Source organism: Prionailurus bengalensis, chromosome C1 (genome assembly GCF_016509475.1).
Source record: "Prionailurus bengalensis isolate Pbe53 chromosome C1, Fcat_Pben_1.1_paternal_pri, whole genome shotgun sequence".
NCBI classification, from domain to species: Eukaryota; Metazoa; Chordata; class Mammalia; order Carnivora; family Felidae; genus Prionailurus; species Prionailurus bengalensis.
In genome coordinates this window covers 148,964,756-148,980,496 of record NC_057345.1, presented here as the reverse complement: position 1 = coordinate 148,980,496, position 15,741 = coordinate 148,964,756, and the positions used below count along the sequence as shown (strand labels likewise).

The 15,741-nt window shown below is 36.4% G+C and overlaps 1 protein-coding gene across 14 annotated transcripts in view; it reads right to left on the bottom strand.

Moving 5' to 3' along the window:
* PKP4 (plakophilin 4) overlaps window positions 1-15,741 on the bottom strand; it is a 240,442-nt gene that overhangs the window by 61,312 nt on the left and 163,389 nt on the right. The window lies entirely within an intron of this gene.

Genomic DNA, 15,741 nt, shown 5'->3' with positions numbered 1-15,741 from the left:
TGTTTCTTAGCCTCCAGAAAGATTCACTGACATTCTTAATATAGGCTTTTAACGACCTGTCTCCTGATTTATTATTTGACAGTACATTTCTAGGTGGTAGAGTTCTGTGACGGTTCTGAATTCTTAAGCTTGGAATTTCAATAAAGATTACAGATTGTGTATGGTTTCCCTGGTACACACTGAAACATGATCTGAGTCTCCGGCAGGCTGATGATCCTGAAGAGTGATCTGCTTCATTTGTAAGTCTTGCGTTACAAGTTCCAGGGTTCCACAGCTCTTATATAGCACTTCTTGACAGAATTTTACGCAGGACTGAGTAAAATATGTAGTTTGCTAGGCTACTAGAGTTTTCTGTAGAACTGGAGTGCCTGGGAATAGCAATGCAAGGGTCAGCCTGAAGGCAGGGCTGTGCTGAGTCTACCTGGGCTTCGTTCGTCCAAATGAAGCCCAGAGACATTGAATACGAAACGGCAGCAGACATGGAAGCACCCCTGTGGTAGCTCCAAGACTTCTCATACATGGAAAGGGTAGCGTTTTTCAAAAGGAAGAGAGGTTTAGATAGTTCTTAGCTTCAGGTTTAGTACGAGATAAAACGTGGGACGCCAATACATCAAAGCTTTTGGCTTGGAAACACTAGGTGGCATGCAGTGTCAGGATCGGAGAACTTATCACCATGGAAACCGAAACCCATTAGAGTTCCATGTATGCCTCTTCATTTTTAAAAAACTATTAGGAGCTATTATTTAAATAGGAAAAGAGAAAGAGGCACCCTACAAATCTGTACCTCAGCAATTGTGTCTCCTCACCCAGCACATTTTCTCACAAACCATGTGGCAAACAATTGTGCTCATTTAAACTCTTCAAGAGAAGCTATTTAAAATAATCTTGGGGCACTTGGACAGCTCAGTAGGTTGAGCGTCTCTTGATTTCAGCTCAGGTCATGATCCCAGGGTTGTGGGATCTGGCCCCACGTCAGGCTCTGAGCTGAGTATGGGGCCTGCTTGGGATTTTATCTCCCTCTCTCCCTGCCCCTCATCCCCACTTTCTCTAAAAATAAGGTAAGTTAAGATAAAATAAATCTTAAATAGAACAAGCACAAATTGTGAGATACAGGATTCTATACTGGTCACCCTAATAAATAAAACTTAACAGAACTAGTATCCCCAAAAATACAAAAACAAACAAAATAAACAAAATTACCCTGAAAGTAGTATAACCATGTACCCTCTCAGTGTTAGTACCTGTTTCTTATGCTTTGAAATGCAATGCCTCAAACGATAGAATATAGAAAAGGACTTTGAGATGGTTAACTAGAGTACTAAAATACTAAATTCCCGTGTCCCCTAAATCCAATTTGAAGATCTAAATAACTAGGTTTAGAGAACAGGATATAAACTTCATTTTAAAGATTTCATTTTTAAGTAATCTATACACCTAACTTGGGGCTTGAACCCACAACCTTGAGATCAAGAGCTGCATACTCCACCAACTGAGACAGCCAAGCACCCCTATTTTTTATGTTTAAGTAAGTTTTAAGAAGTTGATTAATCTAATATGAAGTACAAAACAACCAAATTTTAAACTACGAATGAGGTCTTCAGTCATTTTTCTATTTGTGTAATGAAGCCCAATGTAATCTATATATGCAAAGACAAAAAGATACTGACATCTTAATCATTAGAAGTTAAATAATTTTCAATTTTACTATTATTTACTATTTTGTTGAAAACTTATAATTCACAAATTATATGCACATATATAAATGTATGTATGCATAGATGTTATACCTAAGGTAAGAAGACCCACTTCCTAATTACTGAATAAAGTATTCATATTGTAGTATGGTAAAGTTCGAAATTATTATATTTTTAAGTTTATTAATTTTGAGAGAGAGCGAGCGAGAGCATGTGCAGGGGAGGGGTAGAGAGGAGAGAGAATTCCAAGCAGGCTCCATGCTGTCAGCGCAGAGCCTGATCTCACAAACCCAGAGATCATGACCTGAGCTGAAATCAAGAGTCAGAGGCTTAACCAACTGAACCACACAGGCACCCAGGTAAGTCTTGAAATTATTAATTATGCACTATTTGTGCAATCTTACTCTAAAATAAATGTCTTTTTAAAAGTTTATTTGGGGGGGGGGGAGGGGAAGTGGGGGAGGGGCAGAGAGACAGACAACAGAATCCCAAGCAGGTTCTGCATTGTCATTGTGGAGCCTGATGCTGGGCTCAAATTCATGAACCGGCTCAATCATGACTTGAGCCGAAGCCAGATGCTTACCCGACGGAGCCACCCAGGTGCGCCTAAAATGAATGTCTTTTAAAAACACATGCTAGAGGAATAAAAGAAGACACTAGTCAAATTTACCAGATAAACCACAGAGCCTCACAGGATGGGATCACTTCATGCTCATTGCTATAAACTAAAATTAAATAGTTGGCATGGTGTGATTTAGCACAGTCAGAACATGCAACTGAGACATTTTTATGAGCAAAAATGACAAACGGAATGTCAATGCTATTTCTTTAATCTGTGTACTGAAGAATATGTGTTACTTTTTCACAAACATGTTTTGTGGGACATCAGAAATATATTATGGGGCATTTTCAAACCTGAAATTATCATTTTCCATGAAAATACATGTTTAAAAATGTAGAATTTGAACAAGCTTCAAGGTAGAATGAGATAATCTCCCATTTGTGTTTACGACTAGGAGATTATTGGAAACATGGCCCTTCTTGCCTATTACATTTCTTCTGAGTGCTCCAATATCACTAAAAAAAAAAAAAAAAAAAAAAAAAAAAAAGGCAATTAACTAGAAAAAGTAGAAGGTTGCGGCTAGGAAAAATATTAGTGAGTAAGGGATAATAATGCTGTAGGGCTATGTAAATCTCATGTATTATCCACCCCATTAAGCTTACAGTGAAAGAGAAAATACAAAGTGTATTATCTTTTCTGTGATGTATGTCCAAAATATACACCAAGTATGCATAAAAATATGCTCAGGAAAACAGGGTAAGGTCTCACGAAAGAACTTAAATTACTGAAATTCCTCTGCTTTGTTAATCTATGTGTCTTACTGTTTAGAGTATATGAAACAGAGGTCTGTGCTAGGTGTAAAATTACCATGGAAACAGGAACCCAGAGATCAGTAAGGAGATTTTTAGTATATACAACCCTGTAACTAGTCTTTCTTAGTCCAGCATACTATAACTTTGTGCGAGAATCTCCTTGTTTGTGGCTGCTCTGAGTTGCTATGGTGTCTAGAGGTTTGCCCTTACATAAAAGATAGTATAATATGAGTTTTTGCAGGACTCCTGTGATGGTTAATAGAATGAATGCAGATGATTTTTTGACGGCTAAGGGAATGGAGTATCTCACTTTTTTTTCTAACTCTGGACTGTGAATTGAAGTTAGCCTTCATATTCAGAGTGGCAACACTTTATGAAAAATATGAACAGAAAATTTTGTCTTATGGGGACTCAACTTCCTACTTGGCCATGGTACTGTGGCTTCCTGTAGGGCTACAGGCTCAGAAAGGAGTCTATCCACAGAGCTGTAGAAATAGTCCAGTGCCTTCTATGGCTAAGAAGTAAAGCTCTAGGCCAAATTCTGGAAGAGAACACGGATGATGGCCTTGAATAGACTTCTCTTCAGTAACTTCTTTGATGTACATGAGTCACTTCTACAGCAGGTAACCCAATTATTGGGGGAAATGACATCATTGGGGAATACTGTTGCACAGTAAAAATGTAAATAGGGCAATGGAAACATGAATCATAAAAACATTCTTTGGTCTATAGAAGACGTAGATAGATGTTGACTGATATTTTAAGAATATTATAGATACCCAGAGTTTGTTGACTCAAATATAAATTACTGTGTGTGTGTGTACCCACATATGATACTCTTTAAAAGTTGGGCTTTAATGGAAGTAAAAAACTTATGAGAACAGGCAGAAGATCATGTTTACAGAAACTATTTCTAGTCTGGTTCTTAAGTGTGTCTAGGTTTCTGGGTCTTATGCATGCTTATATTATCTTTTAAACATTAAGACAAAGACTCCAAAAATTTTACTCATCTAGAAAATATTGAGTGAAAAGTCTTGGAAAGCAGAAACCATTAATGAAGTATCTTCCAGTTCACTTTACACTTTGCTCTAAACATCAATTAATCTGTCTTGAAAGCCATTGTAAAAGCTCATCTGTCTAGATTCAATTTCATGGTTTAAACAAACTTTGTATCTACATAAGCTGGTATAAAGCACTTTCTTCAATTTCTATAATGACACATCTGTAAAGTATTTTATAGTTTTATATGTCACCAGAGAGATCTTTTGTTCATAATATTGTAAAATTCCTGAATTCCGTTCAGGAATACAAAATGATTAAAAGTATTTTTTAGAAAAAAAAAGGAATTTTTGCAAATAGTCATATTAAAATGAGTATTTATCAACTATTTTTTTGTCTAGGCATGAATTAAAATACAGGTGTCATACTTACCATAAAGAATTTATATCTGTAAGAGGAAAACTAGAAAAACAAGGAGTTTAGAAATGTAAGAATGAAAAGAAATAGATCACACATGTCAAATTTCCAACACTGAGTTTACAGGTAGGTACTCATGAAAGGCCCTGGGCCTCTTGCTTCCTATAGAGAAAGCTGAAAAAAGAAAAGGATTTGCGGTAATGTCTATGAAAAATAAGTGCTCAAAATCATTCAAATATTTTTCCAAGGACACACTTTATTCCTTAGGGAAAAAGTGTTACCAAATATAAAAGTGGATATATTTGATAGCCGGAGATATAAGATAGATTCCCTCTGTTAAAAAAAAAAATTCTTTAAAAAGACCCAGACAAATCTGTAAAGGAGGATATTCACTACCATAAGAAATGAATGGGTCTTCTGAAACTAGGTTTTTCAATAATTTTCTTTTGGGTTATCTTTTTTGGTAAAGATTATCAAGATAAACCTAAATGCACACTAACTTTCTGGCATAAGAATGAAATGTGGAGTTACAGATGATAGCCTGCCTCCTTGGTATTTCCCAAAGCAATGACTGTTCACTAAGTATGGTTCTGTGTGTTGCAGAGATGGTAACAGAAAAGAAGGAGCTTTTTTTTTTTTTTTTTTAATTTTTTTTTTTCAACGTTTATTTATTTTTGGGACAGAGAGAGACAGAGAATGAACGGGGGAGGGGCAGAGAGAGAGGGAGACACAGAATCGGAAACAGGCTCCAGGCCCTGAGCCATCAGCCCAGAGCCTGATGCGGGGCTCGAACTCACAGACCGCGAGATCGTGACCTGGCTGAAGTCGGACGCTTAACCGACTGCGCCACCCAGGCGCCCCAAAGAAGGAGCTTTTAAACTTGATAATTTCTGTTTTATTTTAGGTAGTTGACAGAATATTTCTTCCCATATCACTAAGAGCATGAGAACACTTAAATACTTATTTAATACATTTATATTAAACATGAAAGGTTAGAGGCTAGAACTGGATATGAGATTTTCATACAGTCCTAAATCACTGTATTTAAGTCTTTGAGGGATGTATGTAATCCATCCCCATATATTATGTGTAAATGGTGTAGGAATGGTCAGATACATTATTTGCTAAAGTAAAATGCAAATACTCTTATTTGCTGGTTGCCACACATCCATGAACCATGTCCAGTACTTTTACTTTAAGTATCTTTCCTGCAGATCACTTTACCATAAGCATTTTCAACAGAAACATTTTCGCTGTTTAATTGGCCATAAGGCAATCTTGCCATAAAAGATAAAAAAATAAAATAAAAATAACCGGCTGACAATTTGGTTTCTTTTCTCCAGTGATGCACTACTCCTATTTTTATATTACGTAAATCGTAGCCCTCATAATGGTTTGTACCGTGGCGCAGAGGTTTGCACCCACATTTCCCACAGAACTTTGGAACATCTGTCAAAAGACATGTGACAATATGCTAAGAACAAACAAGGCTTATCACAGCACAACACAAAATTCAGTTTCAAATACGCATCCTAGCATTTGAAATCTGATGCCTCTCTTAATAAAGAAATTTTAGTGAAAAAAGAAAAAGTGTGATGCCAAACAAGGAGACACATCAACAAGCAAAAAAAAAAAAAAGTGTTTAATACTATCAACAAAATACTTTGAAGACCCACAAAATAAAGTCAGTATTGCCATGATTCCTCCTTCCACATTTTGAATGTATTCAAATATTTTGTGTTTTGTAGTAGTCTTTTACATTTTGCTATTCATTTTTCATGTTTCATTATGTCCTTTGAGTGAATGTCCCTCTTTTGTTTTTCGTGATTTTATCTTTACAGTGCAACTGCCTTATGGCTAGTTACGCTGTGAAAGTGTCTGTGGCCGAGATATGTACAATGAAATTACTTACAATCCACACAAACACAGTGATAAATGTAGAGTTCTAAACTAGCAGAAAGGCTGAGGTCCAGCATGTTACAGAAAATTTTGCTTAAGTTAGGACTCATTTAACAAAATCCCAACTATGTGGAAATACATGTTAAATAGCATCCACTGGCCGAGAAACTCTCTCATCTACCTCAGAGTGGTTTCATTTGTGTCACAGCTAACCTTGGGAGTATGACCGACAGTTGGCTGGCTTTAACATGTGCCACTTTGATGTACTACTTTAACCCACAGTATGCTGAACCCTTTGTTTAAAGAATTTGTATTCAAGTATTCTAAAATTTAAGTTTTCAAACTTTCATAAAAGTAGAGATCAACAAACCACCTCCCCAATTTAAGTTACAACATTATGCCATACTTTTTATGCTCCATTTATCTTTCTTTTCTACTATTATAGAATTTTAAAACAGATCCCTCACATCAGATCATTTCAACTCTAAATACTTCCATATGTAGCTCTGTAAAATAAGGACTTTGCAAAACTACATTTCTTCCACCATATAATGAGTTCACAGTCAAATTTTCCTGATGTCTCAAAAATTTCTTTCTTCAGTTGGCTTGTACTAGTCAGGCTGAAATAAGATTTACTGATGGCATTGGACTATGATTGCTACTTAAGTACCTTAAATCTAAAAAGAGGCTCTCATACCCTCATTTTCATGTTCTTGGCTTACTGAGGGAACCATAGCAACAAACTCATAGGATGCTCCATGCTCCACATTCCGAGCTTGTGTGCAGGTTTCTCATGGTGGCATTAAAACATCCTCTAACCTCAGTATGTCTTGTAAACAGAAAGTTAGAGCTAGCAGCTTTCAGGTCAAAATTTTGTGGTTAGAATACTTTATGGATGGTGCTGTATACTTTACATCTTGCCATACTATAACGCTTAGAGTTGCTAAGGTCAGCCAATTCAAGTGATGGCAGCCCCATCTTTCCATATTTTCAAGTTCATCATCAACCTGTCTCCTAGTGCAATGGTTTCCAATGTTGGCTGCACACTGCAATCACCTGGGATGGGGTAGGTGCAGAGTTTAGAAACTATCACTGACTGAGTCCCATGCCCAGAGATTCCAATTCAAGCTGTGGTCTGAATATTAGAGATTTAAAATATTAAATATTTAAGATATTAGGAGTTTAAAAACTCCCAAGATGATTCTAATGTGCAGCCAGGATCAAAAGACAGTGGTTTTTGCATACACTGAGAATCTTTGCTTGAACCATTTCATTAGAGCATGCAAACTGGTGATTTTTCTAATTTTATTGTTCTTTCTACATTTATCAGCAGGAATTCCTTTGGTGTATTTAGATACCTTAATATAGCTATTAATGGCCAGGATTATTTGGTTATCCTAAAAATAATCTGTACAGGATAGTAGGATAAACTTTTAATTCTTCTCTTTAATTACCAGTAATTAAATTAATTTACTTTTGAGTAAGGCAGTGATTCTCACACTGCACTGTGTGATCATCAGGGCATATTCAAAAAGTTGATGCCTGCTTCGGGCCCCAGAATTCAATAGCTCTGCAGGCAATTTTAATGTACAACAAAGTTGGGAACCTCTGGAGGTGTTAGTACCCGAATTACCTCCAATGGTGATAAACAAAAGTTTGTTGTTTGCTTGTTCTAGTAGTGGTTGTTGCATTTCTGTTGACAGAAAAATGTATGTGATCGTTTTGAGCCAGATATGAAAATAAAAGAAAGAAGAGCTGACAGGAAACATGACAATTTTATTAAAGTCCAAGATCAGGTTGATCTCCAACTTCCATAAGAACTAATCAAATGATAGAAAGATCAGTAGTTTGCTGGTCTCCGCACAATGTTCTGATTTAATGAATATTTAAGAATTATTTAAGTGATTTTACTGTTAAATCTGTCTATAAAGCTTATGATATAGGGGCATTTGGAAACAAATGGCTTTTTAAAGCCTAATAACTCACTAAAATTTTATATATTCATGAAAATTTACGCTCCTAGACTCTGGCAACATAACAAGCATGGATAGGCATAGCAGTTGGTATAGGTAGGAATATTTGTAGGGACCCCCTCAGACTCTGACAGTCAGCACGAAGGTTGTTTTGAAGTAAAGACATTTGAAATTCAACAAATGTAGAAACAAGCCTTCTTGGAGCATCCCTTATTTTACTAAAAGCAGAAACTTCTGGGAGTGAGGCTGCCATGGGTCCCTTCTGGGGGAGATTCATGGCATGAAAAAAAGTGGGAGGACCACTTGTACCTGCATAAACAAACATTATTGCAAAATTTCTTAGATCCCCATTGTTCCCCTAGGAACCTATTTGTTTTTCCCCCAGAAGCCTTTTTTTTTTTTAAATTTTTTTAAACGTTTTTATTTTATTTTTGAGACAGAGAGAGACAGAGCATGAACGGGGAGGGTCAGAGAGAGAGGGAGACACAGAATCTGAAACAGGCTCCAGGCTCTGAGCTGTCAGCCCAGAGCCTGACGCGGGGCTCAAACTCACGGACCGTGAGATCATGACCTGAGCCGAAGTCGGACGCGTAACCGACCAAGCGCCCCCCAGAAGCCTTTTCTGCCCACTTCCTCTCCCCCATTAAGCTAGGTAGATAACTCCTAGTGTAGCCATTTAGGTAAACTACTTTCGTGAGCTCCTATGTGTATCTGAATACTTTGGGATTATTTTTCTATTAATTTAACTATTGTCAGTTAAATTCACTGGCTCCCTCAGTCACTTAACCTAAGAAGGCAGAGGAAAAGCCTCACTCTTCCCACATATTGTTAAGCATTTTTGGTGGGCAGTTTGACAATATGTGCCCCCAAAGCCCCCGTATACACACTTGCCCAGGCAGTCCCACTTAAAAAAATGTAAGTGACAAAGATACTCAGATGTGCAGAGAAACCTTTTACCATTGTTCGTCAAAGTAAAAAACTGGAAAAAAAAATTTACTAATAAGGGATTGCTTACATAAATTTTCTAAATTATGGGTATTTAACCACTAAAAAAGAGGTGTGTCTTTATATACTGATAACAGAAACACATGCTTGGTTTTCACTATGCCGTTAAGGAAAAAACCTACATTATAGAACACTGTATAATATATCCTCACTGAATTAAAAACAAAACAAAGCCAAAGGTGTGTGTGTGTGTGTGCACGCGTGTGAGTAGGTATCTACGGAGGTGTGTGGGGCAATGGTCATTGTATAGAAAGATGTGGGAAGGAAGGAAATTTTACCTTTACTCCAAGTTCTTCAAGACTTACTTTTTGTAAAATATAGAAGGCCTTTTATAATAAAACATTAACAAGTTAAGAGAACCTTTTTGTGGTGATCAGGAAGCTATAGTGTTGTAGTGGTGGTAAGAATATCATGACTATGTAGCTAAAAAGGCCTGAAAAAATAAGGGAGGAAAAACTTGGCTGGTTTTAACAGAAAGTCGTATTCCTCCTGTTATTTAGAAGACAAACAGGAAGGAATGAATATATGATGAAATTTTGTCATTTGTACAATTTATAGCCATAATAAATCATAACATCCAAAATCCTCAATAAAATAATAGTCCTTTATACATGATTGCTAATCTAATATTCTATTTATGAACATGTATAATATAACTTCCTATTCTATGTCCTTTATAAATCTGGCACATTTCTACTGAGGCATAAAGTGTTCCCATTTAAGTTTGTGTCCTATCTCATGATGTGCTGATGCTTTTTTGTATTGTAAATTACTTGCTCCAGATGGAGGAAAAAAAGAAATAAATTGACTTAGGGCTAGTCTCACATTTATCTCTTATCTTCAGTATTTATGTGTTTTTTGTTTTTTTTTGTTTTTTAACCCACCGCAGTGGGAAGAAAGTTGTATCTATACATTTTAGGAACAAAATTTAAATATGTAAACAAAATACAAAACCCAACGCCTATAAAGTCTTAAAATTAGTAGTATACATTAACTATTAATGTCGAGTATGTACCACACAATAATGATTTAATGGACAGTATGTTAAAATTATGGCACTTAAATATATACTCCACAATAAATGGATGTAGCACTGTGAAGTTAAATTACCCTATCAGTTTAAAATTTCTGTTTTACCACCATCTTTTTCATTCCCTTTCACATTTTATTGTCAAATATCCACTATTTCAACTGAATGAAATCATTAATATTTTCTCTCTTACTCATTACTTATTACAATAGGCCCACCCAAGTCTCTCTACCCCTTAATGCCTTCTGGGTCAACCAGAAATTTCCCTTACTTTTATTCTCCTGTGTCCTTTGCTAACTCGTTGCTTTAGGAAAAACTCTAATCTTGTGGCTTCTTTATTTTCTTAGAAGTAGTAATTCCCAATCAGTTATTTAACATTCATTAATATCTGCTCTTGAGACTATTTCTTGAGCACTTTCTTCTAGTGAAAGGGAGCCAGATTCCTTGGCCTGTGGGCACAGACAGGTGCACTCAGGTTCACAAGGGGGCCCCTTCTCATCTGCAGGGAAGGGGAGGGTGGGGGGCTGCCGGAAGAAGGCTAGGATTCTCAGGCTGATGCCATGCTGCTCCCCTCCCCTCATTTTACACATAAGTACTAAAACTGGAAACTGCCTAGACTCTAGTATTTTTTTCCTGGAACAGAAAAACTGTGAAATTGTGACTTGTGGCACAATTCACTTTACAGGATGTGGCTGGAGGATTTAAGTAACAGCCAATGAACACTTTGACAAAAGGACTCAATTTATGGCTTCAACAGCTTCTTTCTGGTGGGCAACACAAACTATGTATCTTGTGTGTGTGTGTGTGTGTGTGTGTGTGTGTGTGTGTGTGTGTGAGAGAGAGAGAGAGAGAGAGAGAGAGAGAGAGAGAGAGAGAGAATTGGTGTGCTTTCTCTTAAAAGAGAAGCCCAAGGGTTCCACCTCCTTTCTTTTCTTTAAAGACTATTTTGCATAATATTTTCCATCAAGAAGAATTATAATCACATGTGCATATATTTGTATTCTCACTTTCCTCCGGCTTTTACCTATTATTCTATTATATATGTTTATGATTATGGTGTTTATTTTCTATCTTATTGTATGTGTTCTTAAAAGCTACCTCAAATTTTGGCAGAACATAAGAGATTGTACAAATGCATCAAATTTTAAGAGAGGTGAAGATGTGAACAATGGAAAAATGGAACACTAATAAAAGAGAAAACAGAAAGGAACATTAAGACAACATTTCCTCCTCACTGCTCTTTAGTGGAACATACATAAAAAAACAAAAAACACAAGGTTATAAGAAATGCAAGGCTATAAGGAAAAGACAGAGCCAAAACAAAATGATAAACTCTCTTCATAAAAGACAAAAGGATGCGCATTTTATGTTTATAGAGAGTAGATATGTAACACTGGTAAGCTAGAAAATATGGAATAATGAAGAGAGGGGAACAGAAAAGCAAGATAACAATAAAGCATAAATACTTCAAAACAACTTTACTACTTCCGGGGAAGCTTCTCCTTAAGACTCCTTCCCAACCAGCCTGAGAAAATTGTAGAGGGGATGGGGCTTCCTTGTGTTTTGGGAAGTAATCTCTTTGAGCCCCAAACTTAAAAAGCTTTGGCTCTTTACTTTCATACAGCCTACTATCCCTCATACAAAAATCAACCAAACGACTGTCAGACCAAAGGACCAACCAACCCGAGCAAACAAACAGAGATTCTGTTGAACTGAATCATAAAGAAATGGAAATCTTTTCAGCCTAGGGCATCCTGAGCTCTTCCTTAGAAAATGACTCTGCAGTAAGTCAGCTATTTAAAAACAAAATTCAGCAGCTGGTCTCAGGTTCTGGCATTTCAACAGAATGTGTAACATCCTGAAAACACCAGAGTAGGCAGGGATCTCTCCCAGGTAGTGATCAAACCATTGCCCTGTTAACAATTCACCTCACTGCTAAAAGGCAAATTTTTAAGTTCCAAGCTTTTCAACTCAAGTTTGTAATATGTATATAAAGGTAGAGCAACTGTCTGCAACAAAATGTTCAAAATATTGAAGAAAAATGAGGAACAATAAGAGACTTTTAATCCTAAATCTTTTCATGTAATCCTTTCTTATTTAGGAAACCAAGAAAATTGAACAAAGATGTTACTTTTGTCAAGATCTAGTCAAAGACAAAGACTACCCCTATCTATCTATCTATCTATCTATCTATCTATCTATCTATCTATCTATCTATCTATTAAATTTTAAGCCACCCCTGCCCTTATTCTGGTCAGGACTACCAAATTCTAAAAATGAGAGGATTTTTATACTACATTTAGTATTTCTGCATGCAATGTGGTAAAGAGAAAATAAGAGTTAAACTTAACAGAAAAAGCAGCAAAACTGACATTTTATGCCATTATTTACTTGCAATCAAACTTCCAAAGATATCTATCACTACTTAGAAAAAGAAACATGAAACAAATCAGATTTTACTCCTTTATGCATACAATCAAATTCAGTTTTCTACCCTTATCTTTGTAGCTTATTGCCATGGTTACATGGCAAATGTCATAACTGTGGCTGAAATGTACGCAAATTTAAGAAAGCACACAAGTAACGTTATTATAGTTAAAATAATAGAAAGTGGAGTAAATAGCAGTTGTGATTGTAGTGTGTGAAGATTAATACACTCCTTCTCCCCCCAAAAGAAAAAAACAAGGTCAGTAAATGTAACTAACACCTGCCAGATCTGAATAGGAGTTTGGTATGAGTATACTCTGACAAAAGTAAGGGATGAAGCATAGTTATTAGGTGTGAATTACAAATGTAGCTGTGGTGAAGACAGATGAATTATTGGAGTTGTATTTCCCTAACGTTAAAGTATTTGGGGAGGAACTCAGACAACACACACACACACACACACACACACACACATCTATATTTAACTCATTAGTAAATCGTGAAGATGGTGGTCGAATGATGCTGAGTAAATGTACTAGAGGGGAGGGAGGTAGAAAGGACAGCAAGACCCCAAATATTTCATTCTGTTATGTGTCTTCCTAATTCAAAGCTCATTCTCTCTATATGTAAATCAACACAGTTGTACACTGTCTGGCTGGCTTTTGGTAGTTAGAAACCACCGAACTGCCTTTTCCGGCTCAGCTCAGCCGGGGCAGAATGGTGTGTGTCAGGAGTGGAACTGTACTAAGAAGATCCAGGATGTTCTCCGGCTCTGCTCTAGGCAGCATTTCTGGCTTGGCTTTATCTCCTTCCTGGTTCCAGCTAATGCTGGAAATCTCCCCCTGCCCTACTTCTCACCACTGCTCCAGTTTGGAAACAAAACCACCTAATCCATTGCCCCCTCAGTCATAGAAACAGTGGCAGCTTTGGTTATGATCAGTCTCATGGGCGTTTGAGTATGCTGTTTAATTTTCCAAACCTTCCAATGCGCCCTTGAACTATAAACCTCCCTGAATCAAATCCCTCATATGGAACTAGCTGCCATGGGGTCGGTTTTCCTGACTTGACTCTGACTAGTATAGTTATCATCCTTGGTCTACAAAAAGCTCGTGCCTGTCAAACACTCGCACTGCAACAAAAAAGGGCAATATATAAGAGATTTTAATAAAACGATGATGCCAATGAGGAAGTATAAGAGGTTCAACCTCACATTCCTAAAGGGAGGGAAAAATAATATAATCTTTTCAGGCAAACAAGTTGGTTACACATATCAAGAGGCTTAAAAATGTTCATATACTCTAATATTTTTTCTTTAAAAGTCTAGCCTACGATAAATCAAAAGTACAGATATAATTTTATGTACAGGGATGTTTCCCACAATGTTATGTATAATTGTAAAAGAATTAGAAACAACCTTAATGTCCAGAAATAGAGATATCAGTAAATATGGCATATATCTGTCGTTCCCCTTTATAGCCCCCCCTCCTCCAATTTCAAGTGGATAGCATTACATACCTCCACTAGACCTGAAGCACTTAAGAGGACAAGGATATTTGTTTTAAAGATTGACAGCTATGTGCTAGACAACTGTTTTAAGGCTCTCAAGAAATATTTCTGGAAAAAATTAATTATGTACTGTTAAAGATAAACTTACAGAAGAATTTTATATGAAATGGCAAATTTTTGCCACAAACAAGTACGAAACGTGCTGTGTGCTTAGTATTTTTCTTTACATTTTTCAAATCACTTTTTAATAGTTTATAGAGCTGCTATTTCTCCTGAAGAATATTTAAATCAGGCAACTTTTTTGCTCAAAGGATTTTCAGTGACTCTCCATGACCTGTGGGAGAGTTAAAAGTCACCAGTATTTACAAATCTCTATATTTTGACCCAATGTGGCTATCTAGACTTTGCACACTTTACCATCTCTCAAACCAGTTTTAAATGTTCATATGCGACATTTGTTGTCTCTTTTGCTGCCTAGTGACAAAGCGCTCTCTGCAGTAGGCTGTCCATTTACAACAATGTCTCCCACACAATATACATTTGGCATCTAACCACATACTATTTCATGGTATGATTTTCCTTATATTAAGCTACTGTTTGTGAGTCTTATTGTTAAGTAGCTCTTCATATGTCTTTGCCTAATCTATGGCTTGAGTAAACAATTCATGGGAATTGGGAATAGCTTCTTATAAAACAGTGGAGTGCCTGGAATCCTAATACCAGGTTTTGGTAAACTCAGATATCAGACATTCAGTGATCTGAGTTTTATTCAAGATCAAAATCTGTCTAAAAATTGTCAAAGTATTTAGATAACAAGGCCTATTCTAGTATTTATATATTGATAACATTGTCCTTTATGTTATAAGTTCCAAGGAAGATGCAGAAACATGTACGTGTTACACCAATCACTGTGTGACCAGCAATGTGTATAGGACTGGGTCCGTGATGTAGATGCTCAACATTTAATGAATGAACACTGAATATGAAGTCATCAAATATTTATGAAGATGGCAGATACTCTCCTTAATGTAATTCATCCTTTCTACGAAGTGAATTTGGAGAGAAAAGAAAGATAAGGAAATTATATTAGAAGCTTCTGGATTCTATTAGAAGCTACCATATAGTCTGCATCTAGATACATAAAGGATATGAATGTTTCAGGCAACTCTTGAGTGCGGGAAACACTACGAAAGGAAAAATCTTGATTTATATAAATGATCAGTCAACTTTCCCAGATTATGCAGGAACTTTTGTGAGGGAATCCCTGTACTTTCTTATGATAGAAAAGAAAATATTCAGATGATATGTGCCGATATTAAAAATGTCCAGTGGTGATAACATTGATATGCTGATGTCCAGTGCTTTAACTTTCTTTATAGCTGGTATCTTTAAGTCTACTCAACAATGTTCAAACAAA